This window comes from Neopsephotus bourkii, unplaced genomic scaffold (assembly GCF_033783945.1).
Source record: "Neopsephotus bourkii isolate Nb327-2 ecotype Australia unplaced genomic scaffold, CSIRO-AGI_Nbou_v1 NB_933, whole genome shotgun sequence".
In the NCBI taxonomy this organism is placed as follows: Eukaryota; Metazoa; Chordata; class Aves; order Psittaciformes; family Psittacidae; genus Neopsephotus; species Neopsephotus bourkii.
Window position 1 is genome coordinate 167214 of NW_026901427.1, and position 13670 is coordinate 180883.

Here is a 13670-nt window from a genome sequence, read left to right on the forward strand (position 1 = left end):
TAAATTCTCACAGCTGATTTGAAGACACTAGGTTTTTGCAGCATTACAGGGGATGAAAGGCTTTCAGAGTAAATGGCATGACAAACATCATTAGCAGAGTTGTCAAATCCATCCCTATACATAGTTACTGAAATATTATTTTCAAATAATTAAAAAAACCACCTCATCCCCTTTCATCTTTGCCAGGCATTCTCAGACTCATCCAAAGATATGGTAATGTGACTGTGATTCATAAACTTAATTTAGATTTTGGATTAAGAATTTTCAGTTTGCGTATTAGTCCCGCAGTTTTTGGAATTTGCATAAATAATGCAAATAACTATAACACTCTTGTTTACCTGTGGTGATCAAAAGGGGGGGAAATGAGCAACAGATATTATGGTTCATAGCTTAATAATGACTGTCCTTCTACATTCAAGTAGCAACTAAACTAAAAAGCAATTTTTGAATGGTATATAAAAAAATGTTACTCCTACAACTATTTGTTAATACATGAAGAAAGGGATGAACCTAAATGGAACAGCTGCTGGGAGCTATCTTTGCCTCACTGGTGTCTGACAAAACCCTACTTGTGCAGGAAGCCCCCCCACTCACTGCCTCTGAGCGTAGGAAGCAACATCAATGGGCCTTGATCACTAGCAACAAATCAGTTATCTAATCTGCTTATCTTTCCAAAATTTCTGTTCTGAGGCTTTCTAGCTCAATTAAATAACCAGTTCAAACTAGTTAGAGCAGTTTAACTCTTCATGGGGACTCTTAACAGTCCCCATGATGTCATATTCTCTGTTCAGCCGTTGTTGAAACCTTCTGTTTCATGAGCTGAGTATTCTTACCTTGGAACAGAAAATCTTAGGTGCTCAGTGCATATGAATCGTTGGTAATTTTTATATTAGTAAGAATATTTTAGTTGAAACCAGGACTATAATAAACTTTTCAAGCTGTAAGTATTGGCTCTGCTATGTAAACAGGAAAACATAGTATTTTGATGACTTCCTATCTGAACATCATTTTCTCATGTGTATGTGCAAATGAGTCGATTGTCAGGAAACTTCAAGATTCTTCATGTGTTTATAAAAGTACTGCTTCTGTGACAGTACATACCACTGTTAAACAGCAGAGGTGCTGGGGACAGATTAAGCATACCTATACAGGACCCAAAGCTGCATATTTATGGCAGAAAGAGAACATGCCTGTGTCCTGCTCTGATTCACAGTGCATTTCCCACCCTACATCCCTTGTTGTTGTGCTCAGCTTCTTAGTTAAATCCAGAATTCACATCAAGATTTTACACTGAGTGAATCAAGAGAAAATAAAGTGAAGCTGACATAGGAACACAAATCAGAATTTCTTAAGATTAAGAAGTTATTTTGGTACAGCCTTTCTGTGGTTTCAGAAAGGAGCAAAAATGAGAGGTTTTGTTATTGTTATTATTACTTTCAAAGTACATCATGGTTCATGATGTAACATTGTGGTTGGTTAAAATCTTGACTCTCCCAAACTCAGTTTGACAGCTACCATGACTTCACTGGAAATGTGTATTCATTAATTCAGCTACTAATTACTGCTATCAAGGTTGCCTTCATGAAGTCTCCAGTAGGGGTAGAACTACAAGGTGCTCCTAACCATACAGTTCTGTTAAAATGTTGGTGATATTTCCAATTTGCTCTGTCACCAACAGTGGTTAGTGTTCAATTCTTCTTCCAAATATCTGATCCTTTTCAGGTATTTGAATTTGACAGACAAGTGAGCAAAAAAGGCTGTTAAAGGATAAGGATGCTGTCAGGATTTATAGCTGACATTGCAGAGTGGGTTTCCCCCTTGTGTCATGAAGCTAATATTTATTTTAAAAATTGAGGTTTTGTGGGTTTGTTATTAATAGCTCCAAATCAGTGTTCTGTAAATAGCTTGATTCCACTTTGCTTTTACAAAGCATGTTTGTGACCATGTCTACATTCTCTTTGCTGTGGGGCTAAAGGCAGCTGCAACAGACACAGGGAACCTGTGCAGCCAAAGCCAACCTGCCTGAAAAGGGGAGATAATTGTAACTTCTGCATGCCTCCAAAACTACACTTAGCAATGCTAGCAATTGAAATGTACGTCTGTTTCTGTTGCCAGTTCTCTTCTGACGTCTTCATAGAAGGAAATCAGTACTCACACAGTCAAGTCCTGCATGAGTCAACATAAAATCACTCCCAAATCTGAGCATTTCTCCAAAATGTTATATATACATTTTCCCTTGACTGCTAAGTAACAATCCACAGCAATCAGTAAAACTGCCCCATGAGGCCCCATAGTTAGGCAAAAGCACTGTAAAATGGAAGGAAAGTTTTCTGGAGCAAAAGCCTTTCAAATGCTATCCTGCAGAAAAAACTATGGACAGAGGTTATAGCATCCAAGAGTTAAAATTACTCCTGGCTTTCCTTTGAAAGTGGCAGAGTCTGTGGAGGAAAAATTAGTAAAATCTACTGGATTTGAGACTTGAAAGGAAATGAAACATTCATGAAATGGAATTGTTGAAGAAAGGAAATGCAGATGCTAAAGATTATCTCAATTTGCCCAAGTGGAATCTAGCCATGTAGAACATGTTTCCAGTGTCTGGGAACGAGGGATGGTGAATATCTGAAGGCTGATGTTGTACTTCAGTGTGTTGTTCATAGCACAGTAATAAATTTACTAGGGCAGATTGCAAGCTGTGAGGGACGCAGACATACATGGCTTCTGGCAAGTCTTGATCCAGTCTGCAATGCTAGTTGTGTGGAAGGGCCAATTATCTCAGTGTCCCTTATGTCTTGCTTCAGTCCCTGGCCTTTCCTGCTCCTCACAGGGGCAGGAACCTGATCTCCTTCTATAGCCAGTTGTGGATGGCTTCCCTCACTGGGCTTGAGCTCCTCTGAACAGCTGCATTGTGGCAAGTGGAGAGCAGACGGTGCAGACCATCAACTCTCCCATGGTTTTCACTGCTGTCTCCCTGAGGAAAGAAGCAAGCATTTAATGAGTCTCCTTTCTGTTTTATCACAGGAAGAAATAATGGACACTAAGAAAATCACCACCCCGTCCAGAGGTCCACGATCAGAGCCATCCTTTTGTTTTCTTCTGTACTTGCACTTAGCATTTTATTGACAACTTTCCTAGCTGAATCTCAGGTTGCTACAAATGTGCTTTCAGCAGCTGCTGTCTGCTGTGGTTGGTTTTTTCTCTTTGGCTACTCGATATTCAAATTCTTATTTCCCTCCCTGGGTTTTCCTTTTTTCTTCTTTCCTTTCTTCTTTTCAAAGCAGAGCTGATTTGGTGCAGGTTTACAGAAACTTCCAGCTGTGAACACAAACACCTTGATGCGATAGCTCTCATGGCAGTTACACTTCAACTGCACAGGGGTTAGGCTTGAAAAGCGAAAGCAGGGGAGGTATGCCTGTTTCCATGTTTTGTTACAAACTCCATCTCAGGCCAAGGTCACTGAAAGGTTGGGCAGCTCCAAAACTTGTAAACAATTCGTGTTACTGTTTTCCAGCAGCACTGCTTCACTTTCATGTAAGGCTTTGCCACAAGTTCTTGCGACAGTGATCAGTTTCTGACTTGGCTCTGACATTTCCTTAGACTTCCAAGGCAACACTCCTTGCATATAACCTTCCACAGAGTGAAAGCTAAGATTTGTGTCTTGAGTACAAAACTCTGTCCAGACAGCAGTACATGATGTTCATCCGTACATATGGTAGACAGAGCAATCATATACCCAGCTCTTCTGCACGCATGTTAGTGGTGAGAAGTCAACTTTGTGTAATGGCAGAATCTGCCAATGCTGTTCAAGACAGAGCTGATGCAGGAGCTGGGAAGGAAGAAGAACTTCAAGGCAGTGTGTCCTGCACCATGCTTACCCAAAAACTAGTCAGGCTTTTTGTCTTCCTTCTCTGGGACACTGGCTCCTGTTCATGTGAAGCCGGCATTGCACAGATCCTGGAAAACTTCTGCACAAGCACCATGCTGGACGTTCAGAAGAGCACCAGATGGGTGACCCCTCCCACTGCAGGTCACTCTGTCCCATTTGTGCTGCCCCTGCAGGTGCCAAGAGCTGTCTTTTCACGTCTCCCCATGCACTGTTATTTCCACCCCTCTGTTCAGTGTTGTTCTTCTATTCCCTCCATGTATGATGCATCTCTCTTATAGTGCTGAAATTGAAAAGAGTTATGATGCTTTCACTGTTCATCAGAAACACTCTCGGTATGCATTCCCGAATGAAACTTACTTTGTTCAGACCATGGTGAGAAGCCCAGCTATGCAGACCAGGAAGTTAGGAGGTGGGCTGCAGCTTGTAAGGAAAGCATATGAGCAAGGCAAGTAACAGCCCCATGAAATTAAGCAATTAGACTCCCAAGAGTGCCTGACAAGAATAGGTACACTCAACAGCAGCCTCTCATTCCCAGAAGTCAGCTTTTGTATAGCATCTGGTTGTTGTTTGCACTCTTTCATCTAATTTATTGTATAGAAGTCTGAGCTCAGGGAAGTACTGGCTCCCAAATGAAGCTAGGTAAGTCCATGGCCATGTAATACAGCAGGTGATAACAGTAGATGCAACAACTGTTGTGATCCAGAATTTATAAGCAAAAGAATGCAGAGAACTGCAGTGATAATATCCCAGCACACAGTGATTAGTGAGACCCTTAAAAGAGTGCTGTGTCTGGTTCTAAGCAATTCTGGAAAAAGCTGGAGGAAAATTTGCTGTCAGGAAGATCTGTCTAATTGAATGAGAAGTAAAGCCCTAGATGTAGCTTACTTGTTCAAAAACATGTTAAAATTATAATGTCATGGTTGACTACAACTATCTCTATATGAAAAGATTTCTGATAATTCATTTTTGTAAATAAAAGCAGACAAGATCTGCTCACTGTACAGGGGATTTAGACAAATTTACACATACAAACTGACAGCTAATTTCAGGGGTTCAATATTTCATCCTCCACTGTAAGTCTTGAGAAGACCAAATATAATAACTCAGGCATCACAAATAAAACTGATACAGAGATGAGGCAGTGATGTTTTTTGGACAGTGTGTGCTGCAGGGCAGACCACATCATGACAGTCTGTTCTATCTCACAAATCCTCATGTTACCATCACAATGCACAATGCAGGGTGGTCTAAAGGTACCTCATCAGGAGTGAACCATAGTGATGATACACCATAGGGGCAGACTGACACGAAGTCAGGCTAAGCTCACCTCCCATTACATATTGCTATGATGAAATTCCCTGAAGTCTTTGGCTGTTTTGCTGATACGCCTCAGTGTAAAGGAAAGGGGAACTGGAAAGGCTCGTTAGTCCTGCTGTTGCACTTTAGACATTACAGTGACACAGCAATCCCTCAAAAGGAATTGCTAAATGAAAAGTAATGGTAATAGCAATGGTAACGGCAACAACAACAATAATGATGGTGATGATAACAATATCAATAATAACAATAATAATAATAATAATGATGTGGCAAACAGTCTTCTGCTCTTCCTTATACACCTGCTGGTCCCCACACCCAAAGCTTTCCACTGAGGAGTCACCATGGCCTAGGTTTCAGTCCTATAACACCTTTTTTATATTATTGACACACATCAACTTAATCCTCTAGCAAAAAGAAAGGCCAATCCTGTTGAATCAGGGGGCTGGAGCACCTCCATATGAAGATAGGCTGAGAAAGTTGGGGCTGTTCAGCCTGGAGAAGAGAAGGCTCTGTGGATACCTTAGAGCAGTATTCCAGTATCTGAAGGGGGACTATAGGGATGCTGGGGATGGACTCTTCATTAGGGACTGTAGTGACAGGACAAGGGGTAATGGGTTCAAACTTAAACAGGGGAAGTTTAGATTGGATATAGGGAAGAAGTTCTTTCCTGTTAGGGTGGTGAGGCACTGGAATGGGTTGCCCAGGGAGGTTGTGAATGCTCCACCCCTGGCAGTGTTCAAGGCCAGGTTGGACGAGGCCTTGGGTGATACGGTTTAGAGCGAGGTGTCCCTGCCCATGGCAGGGGGATTGGAACTTGATGATCTTAAGGTCCTTTCCAACCTTAACTATTCTGTGATTCTATGATTCTATGAATGTGTGGGTTTAACCTGCTTTGATCAGCACAGATAAGAAGACATTTAAAAATTAAAGAAAAACATGAAGCAGGTAAGAATCTTTCCCTTGGGGTGAAAGAGGTGACCAGCAGGTCTGTGTTATGTTGGTAGCTCACTCTTTTATTTCTGTGGTTGAGGAATGTTTTTGTGCTCTATGCTGGCAGAAGCAGGGTGAAGCACTGCGTGTCTGCCTTACAGTGATGGTTGTGGCACGCTGCTCTGGGGGACCCGGACAGGAAATGCAGCTCTGCCCCAGACCAGCTACACATGACCAAAGGGAAACATGGAGCATTAGGAGCAGAGAGGGATGGCAGGAAAGGGACCAAGCCAGTAAAGGGGACTTTGCAACAGGAACGTGGACAGTGAGGATACAGCAGCAGACATTAATTGATTTTTTTTTTTTTCCAGGAAAAAAATTTTAAAAAGAGACTTTATGAAGGATATGGAGGGAAGAATGGAGCCTGTTGTTGATAGAATCATAGAATCACGGAGTCAGGCAGGTTGGAAAAGTTCTTTAAGATCATCAAGTCCAACCACTACCCCAGGACTGCCTGGGCCTCCACTAAACCATGGCACTGAGGGCCTCATCTACACTGGGAAACTTCTACAAGTAATGAGTGGTGTCCCTCAGGGCTTGGTGTTGGGACTGGTCTTGTTCAACATCTTTGTCTGCGACATGGACAGTGGGATTGAGTGCACCCTCAGCGAGTTTGCTGATGACACCAAGCTGTGTGGTTCAGCTGATACACACTTGTGAGGTGAGCTGATGCCAACCTCATGAAGTTTAACCATGCCAAGTGCAAGGTCCTGCACCTGGGTCAGAGCAATCCCAGACACAGCTACAGGCTGGGCAGAGAAGAGATTCAGAGCAGCCCTGCAGAGAAGGACTTGGGAGCGTTGGTTGATGAGAAAATGAACATGAGCCAGCTTCAGTGTGGCCTTGCAGCTCAGAAAGCCAACCGTATCCTGGGCTGCATCAAAAGGATTATGACCAGCAGGTTGAAGGAGGTGATCCTGCCCCTCTACTCTGCTCTTGTGAGAGCTCACCTGGAGTATTGTGTAAGTTCTGGTGTCCTCAACATAAAAAGGACATGGATCTGTTGGAACAAGTCCAGAGGAGGCCACGAGGATGATCAGGGGATCCTGGAGCACCTCCCATATGAAGATAGGCTGAGAAAGTTGGGGCTGTTCAGGCTGGAGAAGAGAAGGTTGCATGCAGAGCCCATAGCAGCCTTCCAGTATCTGAAGGGGGCCTATAAAGATGCTAGGGAGGGACTCTTCATTAGGGACTGTAGTGACAGGACAAGGGGTAATGGGTTAAAACTTAAACAGGGGAAGTTTAGATTGGATATAGGGAAGAAGTTCTTTACTGTGAGGGTGGTGAGGCACTGGAATGGGTTTCCCACGGAAGCTGTGAATGCTCCATCCCTGGGGGTGTTCAAGTCCAGGTTGAACAGAGCCTTGGGTGACATGGTTTAGTGTGAGGTGTCCCTGCCTATGGCAGGGGGTTGGAACTTGATGATCTTAAGGTCCTTTCCAACACTAACTATTCTATGATTGTACACAGTTTTTGAACACTTCCAGGGACAGTGACTCCACCACTTTCCTGGGCAGCCTGTTTCTTGGAAAAAGAGACCAACCCCCACCTCATTACAATCTCCTTTCAGGCAGTTGTAGAGTGATAAGGTACCTCCTGAGCCTTCTCTTTTCCAGACTAAGCCCCCCAGGTCCCTCAGCTGTTCCCATCACTCTTGTGCTCGAGACCCTGCACCAGCTCCACTGCCCTTCCCTGGCTCCACCCCAGCACCTCAACGTCTCTCTTGCAGTGAGGGGCCCAGAACTGAACACAGGATTCGAGGTGCAGCCTCACCAGTGCCCAGTGCAGGGGGATGATCACTGCCCTGGCCCTGCTGCCACGTTATTGCTGGTACAGGCCAGGATGCTGTTGGCCACATTGGCTGCCTGGGCACAAGCTGCTCATGTTCAGCTCCCTCAGTCAGCACCCCCATGTCTTTTTCCATGAGCACCTTTCCAGCCACTCTTCTGCAAGCCTGGAGCATTGCATGGGGTTGTTGTGGCCCAGGTACAGAACCTGGCACTTTGCCTTTTTGAACCTCATCCCGTTGGCCACAGCCCATGGACCCAGCCTGTCCAGATCCCTTTGCAGAGCCTCCTACCTTCCAGCAGGTCAGCACTCCCACCCAGCTTGGTGTCATCTGCAGATTTACTGAGGGTGCACTTCATACGCTCATCCACATCGTCAATGAAGTTATAAACAACAGTGGCCCAGTACCAACCCCTGGGGAACAACACTAGTAGCTGGGCTGAGAGCAAGCCTGGAGAATGGGTCCTTGTTACACTGGACAATATTTGAAATCTGATGGAGTTTCTCCATTTCCAAATGTGAAGCATGTGAAACCAACTCTAGGTGATTTTTAAATGCTCACTGTAATGACAAGATGAAAACAAACTTGCGTGCCAGCTCTGCCAGCTGGGATCCCTTCACAGCTCACACATGTCCTTCTGCAATTAGTGTCCTATCTGCATATTTCTTTTTCTCCTGGTTAATTAGGCATAATGAATGGGAAGGAAGTGTGTGTTTTTCCCTGCTATTGAGATTTCCCCAACCCTTTATTCATACTTTAAGTGGAGGATAATCTTTCAGGTTAATCACATATTTTCCTTTTGTTTACTGGCATGAAGTGTCTCAATGTAAAGATTGCTCCCATTTAATTTCTATGATACGGATGTAATTAATTCTGAATGGATAAACATCTCAGTACACAAAATCTGTGCAAAAGAAAATCACAGGAATAATGTGTCTTTTTGTTACCTTTGATAGTGACTGTTTGCAATATGTTTTTTCAGTTGTGATTTCAATTCCTTATGGTTTTTTTCTCAGTTCCTCTACTTCTAAATAGGTTTCATATCAGGAAAGATATTTTAAAAGATTTTTAAATACTTACATATTATTAGTCTTTTTTGTGACCTTTTGTTATCTAATGTTTACCTAGTCCTTATTTGCTTAAGCACGTTTTTTAAAAACATTTAATGAGTTCAACATTACTTCTGAAGCTACAGTCAACCACATGAATTTTAGCCAACAAATTCTGTTATCCCTATGGCTAACAGTCGGCATGTCTCCAGATGACTTTTCAGTGCTGTTTGTTAAACCACTGGAAGACCACTATGTACTGAGATGTGCAAAGAGAAGCAAAGGAAACCTATGCAGATATTCAGGGCTTCCTTCAGCAGCCTGATCCAGCCCAGATGCAAATCTAGTCCACTTCCCATCCCCCTGAACAGCACATACCTTGGTTTAGAAGCCCATCATCATCCTAAAATCCCATCTCTTGAAGACCTGCCTCTCCCTCGAGGCTCTATCCAAGCACAGAGGTCTTAGTGTTGAAGGGCTGCAGCACAGAACCCACAGAAAAGGCATGAAGGGACAAACACCGGCAGGGTCACCTCGTTGGCAGGGCACTCAGCACAGCAGCCGAGGTCCTTCCTACCCCAGCTTACCTCCGTTCCCTTGGTGCCACAGACACCCTGGCTTTGCTACACCACCTGCACTCAACACTGGCTTTTTTCCCTGGAGTTTCAGCTTCCAGTTTTGCTCACTTTCATAAATCCATCAGCTATTACCAAAATAATTGGCAGTACTTGTGTACTATACTGTATGTACAAGTACATTCCCAAAGCAGATACGGATCCTGTACCTGCCCAAGTGGCAGGGGAGAAGTAAGGGAATACTGCCACCCTCAAGCCAGCACCTTTCCTCCCTTTCTTCCTCACTCAATCCTACTTGTCAGACAGTGGAGGAGCCCACAGCCACAGGACATGCAAGGATTACAGTGACTATGTCAGGTCCCTCTCACTCTTTCTCACCCTCACCTCCCTCAAGATAGTTTCTGTTCATCTGTTCCATTTTACCGTGACATTTCCTCGTGACATCTGCTTTTCATCTGAGACTTACAAAAGAGTCCAGGTCTCCTTCATGGACTAGTCATACATTGGAATGGAGCCTCCTATGTTCCCTTGGCTTTTTTTTTTTTTTTTTTTTTGTGAATTTGGGTCTGCATGTAGGAACACGAAATATCAAATATCCAAGAGCAGCCACAGCTGTCAATGGGCAGATTCTTAAAGAATGTATTGAGCTGAAAACAAATCAGATTTTAGTAATTCACATTTTTAAACTAAAGGAAATTCTAAAACCAAACTCATTAAAAAGAAAGAAAATCCAAACATATCTAATTTAAAAGTTGCAGACTGGAGTATTTTGCAGAATTACAATACATTCACAAAATTAATTGCCACCAATATGGCAGGGGTTTGGTCCATCATTGTGTTTGAAAAAATGTTGTTGAGCAAATGCAGTAGGCTCATGGCAGGTGCTCTCCTGCCAGAGCTCCTAAGTGAGTAATATGTCTTGCAGTAGTTAATGTTTCTCTAAGACCTAAAGAATAAAAATAACACGAAAACAATATAAGCTTTTGTTTCTTGAACTATGCTTTAACTCAGGTTATTGTAGAGAATAGCTGAAAATATTATCCTGATCACCCTAAAGGCTTAGAAACTAGCAAGCAAATAATAAACACCCACACATTTTATATATGACTCTTAATATGACTCTTCTTGTTACTGTTGTTGCTGTATTCGCTACTTAGGAAAAAGCAAAACAAAATGAAACAAAACCAATGCATTTTTAGCCTGTCCTGTAGCTTTGGGTTCTGATCTCATAATATTTGTATGCCTGACCAAATTCCCTCCTGCTTTACCCTTCACCCAGCAATGTTTTTCTAACTTTCCTGTATTTTTCCCTCAGTATCACAGGTCCCCTCATTAATATGCTGCTGGTGTAAAAAAAGCCAGAAGATACATTCTGGTATGGAACCAAGTTTTCAAAGAAGGTCAGAGTAACAAATGCCAGGAAGCATCAAAAAAGACCATTCTGAATTCTTTTTTAATGTAGAAGTCGTCTTTTTCACAGCTGAAGCTAGCCAGAAGATTTCTGCTTCTCAGCATATCTGGTAAAAAAGATAAAAAGCTAAGAATTAAGTCTGTTTGAGTATACATATAACAGATGTTCCAATGAGTTCTGGTTCATTAGTTGCATTTACCAAACTCTTCGCTAACAATGATAAAAAGTAATACTAACCATGATGATAACCATATAGTTTAGTCTTATGCACAGATCTGCAACTTACAAATGTGGATATTAACAGCTCAATTTCAACTGTTTATTGTGTTTCAGAAATTCTGCTTCAGAGCTGCACAAATCCCACAGTTTGTCTTTCTGGCAATAACCTAAAGAAGCATCCTATGGGAGGTTTTCTTAAAAGGATGTTTAGGGTTTTTTTTTTTTTTTTTTGAAGCTTTAATTTAATGAAATTCAGATGCATGTTAAAGTTATGCACAAATTAACTATATTGAAAGACAATGGACCTTAACAGGTGTTAAAAACCATCTTGAATCAGCATCCATAGCCCATAAGAATGGATGGGAAATTGTGCCATCCTCTCTTCCAGCTCCCCACATGTTTGAGGAGTAGGGTAGGGTGGGTCAGGTTAGATCAGGCAAAAGGACCACTACCCTTGTTCTGTGTTAATTTATTGATATCCCAGGAAATCCCATGCTATAGAAGTCCAACAGCTCCTGCCAAATCTCAGCATGAGAAAAGTTCCTTCACAGTCCCAAGCTGGGCCACGGTTTTACCCACAGTTCCTGACCAGGACACTCCCAACAGAGCTCCTAAAACACAAGAAGTGTGCTTGGTTAGTCACCTTTAATAGCTGCAACAAAAGTGATAACACAAGAAGGCACTGGATAGTGTGGAGCAGGAAGTGCTGAGGAGCTGATGCACCTCATGGACAGCACATACTTGTGAACCATAGGGCACAGAAAAAATTGCTTTCCTCATAGTAGTTGTAATCTCAATGTTGTTGATGGCCAAAAAGGGTAACTCAGAAGCTAAGTGCTGGGACCCAAAGAGGGCTGGCAGACCAAGAAAGCTCAGGTATGTTTTTGCTAGACCATAAAAACTCTTATCTGTTTTAAGTGGGTTTTTTTTCTCTTTTTCTGAGGAACTCTGAATTAGGAGGCAGAAGCAGTATAAATTTATTGCCAATGAAAAGTAATCCAGTCTTGTTTCAGCTTCTCCTGGGTACTCAGCTGCCCTAAGATTTAGACTCACAAATTTGATTTCCTGTCTCCGGGGCATTAGAGAAAGGCAATAAGGTGAGACAGATGGACTCAAAAATCTTTTAGAAATCAAACAGCTTCAGAAGCAGAGACCCAGAAGTACAACAAAATGTACTTTTGGTTCAGAGTTTTTCTCTATTATAGTTTTTTTTCTGTTCATTGTGGTCCCTTGTTTCCCCACCCAGACAAAATGCAGCTATGATAACATGGAAATCCCCTGAGCAGCATAGCTTTGATAATAAGATTGTTCAGGTTCAACCAAAATATTATGTCTGAAAAGTCTTTTACTTTTAGTTTGCTACAGCTGAAACAGGAAAAAAGAAGAAAAAAAAAAAGATCAAAGTGATAGCCCACTCAATTATAAACAAGACAAATTTAAAGTCAGAAGGTATCATTTCCAGATAGCAATCAGTTTGCACAGGAGAACCTTCCTTTACTGATATTTATGGCTGAAAATGAGGTAGAAAACACCCCAAGTGTTTCTACAAGGTTTAATATTATTAAGCCAGGTGCTGAAATCCTTTTGCTGAAGCAAGCCATGGAGAGGCCTTAGAGATGTGAAGTTACCAGGACCCAATCTCATTGATTCAAGTTTGCCTTCAATGAACTTGGGTTAATCATAGGAAAATGGAGAGGGAGAGACATAAGGACTCCTAAAGTCCCACGAGCTGTCTCAGTCCTCTGAAAGAGGGTATTTACTGAAAGGATATCATGTGAATGGGGCAGTGATCCAAATAATTCTGTAAGTCAAGTCCCCCTCTTTAGCGAGGGTCAGTCAGGCTATGATACTTCCACCCTCAGAAGTTCCTTGGCCACATGCTCATCTCCTGCTCTGCTTTGCATGGGTGGTCACTGTGGCCTCGCAGTTCCCTCTCCAGTTTGCAGGTGAGAGGTATTGTAGCAGACGTCTAGACCCCACCTCACATTGGTCTCTTTCTAAACTCAGTAGAGAGAGATGAATATATTCAGGGGTTTAGATTGCATCTTTTGAATGTCTTTGTTAGGATGAAATGATTCATGCTCTCAGCTGGCTAGGTGAGAGCAAATAATGAAAAGCTCTGGCATTCACTGTAAATGCCTACATATTTACTATTGAATCCAAACCTATTTTTTCTATGTCTATCTAGACTTAGTGCAGCTTCAGGGAACACTTTGGTGGGGAGCCTCAGGTTCCTGTCACAAGGAGGGACTCAACACACGTGTGGGAGATACCCACCTGTAGTTGCCCATGCTGAGTCCTTGCAGAAAGAGGGTCATTTCTTCCCATTAAAACAGGGCAGGGGAACCTGCTGCTCCCTACTCAGGGCAGCAAGTGACACTGGGGGGCAGTCTCTGGTGTCCTGGCAAGAAAGACAGTTTTCTAGACATTACAG